At 29.1% G+C, this 2,973-nt stretch overlaps 1 long non-coding RNA gene across 1 annotated transcript; it reads right to left on the bottom strand.

The window, feature by feature from the left end:
• Nucleotides 1-523: 523 nt before the first annotated feature.
• On the bottom strand, nucleotides 524-1,496 carry LOC123908894. Its single transcript, XR_006809779.1, has 2 exons — nucleotides 1,210-1,496; nucleotides 524-982 (listed from the first exon to the last, which is right to left on the bottom strand). It is a non-coding gene; the product is annotated as an uncharacterized LOC123908894 (long non-coding RNA).
• Nucleotides 1,497-2,973: the final 1,477 nt, after the last annotated feature.

Genomic DNA, 2,973 nt, shown 5'->3' with positions numbered 1-2,973 from the left:
TAGCACTAGTCATTCTCATTCTCAGTTCTGACGTATTGTATGAGTACGTCTCTTATAGTTATATTATACATATATGAGTTGAGTGAGTAGCACATCTGATTTAAAGTAAGGATTAAGGGAATTAAAAAGTTGAAAGTTGAAGTTCTAACAAAAGTGAAAAATACTAATTATAACAACTCATTACTAATATTAGCCGTTTTTTTAAAAAAAAAAAAAGAAATCTCAGGTAGTAGTTAAAAGGGGGCTTAAAAACATCCAATGATACAATTTTCAATAGCAAGTTGGGTGAAAGGCTTTGAATAAATTAAGGTGTGTTCACTAATAAATCATGTAACTGGTATACATGAAGACAAGATGTTTACAATCCTTATTTCAATCATATGTAGCTTAGAACATCCTTAATATAAAGTGTAGATTGTTCAAATATTTGTTCTTTAATGCTATAAACTAATTTATCACTATTTTTTTGGTCAAACAAACCCTAAATTTGCTATATAAGACGAATTAAGGGGGATGCAAATTATACATGCTACAAAACAGCTCTGATGATGATTATTAAGTAGCTCTGGTCATGATATTACACATGGTTGCTTTGAAATTGAGATTCTAATAGTACAACCAAATAATAGGATACAAGTAATTTGAATTTTGAATAAACCCCTTAAATAAAAAAAAATATTAAATACTCCCTCTAAACACTATTATAAACAAAAAATCACTTTTTAATTTCATTAAAAAAGTAATGTATTTAGTCTATATTACTGACCATATAACTAATTTTTCATTGAATTTAAAAAATGATTTTATTTATTTATTTATTTATTTTTATAATAGTGACAGAAGAGATGACTAAGTAATGTTCCGTAAAGTTGAGATTTTCCATGTATTTTTTTATTTATTTATGGATAATGATATGCTCCGCCTCCACCTGGGCCAGTAGTAGGATAACCGCCAACATAAGTGTTTTGGAAAAGTTTTCGTCCTGCGCCATAATAATTAAAGTAAGTCAATATTGATTTAATGAAAAAGAAAAAGAAAAAAAAAATCATGTCCACTACTATAAAACATAGATAGATGCATTGTATGGTTAATTAATATATTTTGAATTTGTGTATGATATTTTTTTTTTTTTTGAAAGAAATTTGTGTATGATATGATTCTCACAATTTTATTTTAAATAAAATTATATAAACAAAATAAAAAACATACCGAGTTTAACGTTGGATTGGGCAGCAATAGCCATAATAGATGACATGAGTAATAAAAGTATTGCTAAAAGAGAAACAAGTGACTTCAATTTGTAGAGAGGTGCCATATTTTTCTTACAAAAATAAAATCTATTTATATATGTAGTTAATATTAATTGCAAGTTTAGGATGAGAAGTACATATATCAGTTGTTGAAGAGTAGGTATTTATAGAGAAACAGAAATGAAGAAATCAATCTCAAACCCATACATACATTGTTGTATACTTGAAGGTCAAACCAGAGAAACTAAAAAGTAAAAACATGTGTGTTGAATGTTGATCGTGATTTGTATTTTTTAAAAGCTAGTTGATATAATATTAGTCTAAAAAAAGTAATCGAGGATGAATTGTATTATTTGTATATGATATCACTTTTGATTTGATTTGAAATGGTCAGTACAACAAAAAGTCTACCACTTTTGTGTTTTAGTCATGGAGCAAGACTTCCATGCTTGTGCGATCATACAATCACACTCATATAATTTTTTAATTATTTATAAAATAATTAAAAAAATAAAATATAAAAGTAAATTTTGTAAGACTAATTAAAAAATTTATATTTGGTCACGTGACTAATTAATCAATTCTTTTCTTTGTCTTGTTAGAACATTTGTCGGGGGTCTGCTGCAAATGACTTGAACAAGAAGAAGATGATGAACGACATGATGAATATATTGCACAAATTCCAAAGCATGTGTATCATACTAAACTTTAGGTTCGATTCGCTCCCACCAGTTTATGTAAACCGGATGCAAAAGGGTTAACCGGCGAATCCCCTTCAGGATACTTTGGAAACCTTGACATGGATTGCACATACACATCAAGCATATCGATCAACGATATTTTACGGAATAAAGTTTCTTCAATGATCCTTGTGCACTAGAGAAATAAAGAAATGATTTAGAAATAATTTTGACAGAATTGACTCATGAAATTCATGATTTCTCTTATGTATTTTCTGTCTCCTAAGTGTCTCTATTTATGGTGAAACTTATGTCAAATGATGAAGGGACACAACCTTTAAAAGGATTTCAAAAATGTAAATTTGAATTTCAAATTAACCATTGCAACCTTTCAAATATATTTTGGAAAATCTACAACAACCCCCCACCATTTTCAAAATATATCTAAATCCATTATTCCGGAAATCTCATGGATTCAATAAAGGTATCTCATGATTTGAACTATTATTTAGTAAGTTAAGTTTTCACTCATCCCCGAATAGATTGGTAGACAAGCTTTGAACCAATTATCCATTAGAACAAGTGTTCATAACTCACACATGAAATCTCAGTACCATTGATCGAATTTATCAAAATGACACATTAAGACCTTATGTCTCATATTCTTTTCATGAGAATTTAAGAGTCAAGCCGTTGAACTCTATGAAGCGGCCCCACTTCATTCTCATATAGGTAGACTATATCGTGATATATGTCTATTAAGAGAAAAATCTCATCCTAGCACGTTTTCTTTTATGGTCCAAGTACTTTTATCCCTTGGGATGTATTTGTTATTGTCAAGTACTTCAATCACTCTAATAGTGTACTTTCATCATTGAACTCAAGACTTGATGTTATTCAAGTGTGAGTTGAGTTTCCACCATTGGTGATCAATTAGATATGGGCTTGTACCACATCCCCAATGATGTCTTCAATTACTTAACCATCATTATCCGAAAACATCATATCTTTGTCAATCTTTTCGTCAAAGAATTGCAATATTT

This window comes from Trifolium pratense, linkage group LG2 (genome assembly GCF_020283565.1).
Source record: "Trifolium pratense cultivar HEN17-A07 linkage group LG2, ARS_RC_1.1, whole genome shotgun sequence".
NCBI classification, from domain to species: domain Eukaryota; kingdom Viridiplantae; phylum Streptophyta; class Magnoliopsida; order Fabales; family Fabaceae; genus Trifolium; species Trifolium pratense.
This window is presented reverse-complemented; position numbering and strand designations above follow the sequence as displayed.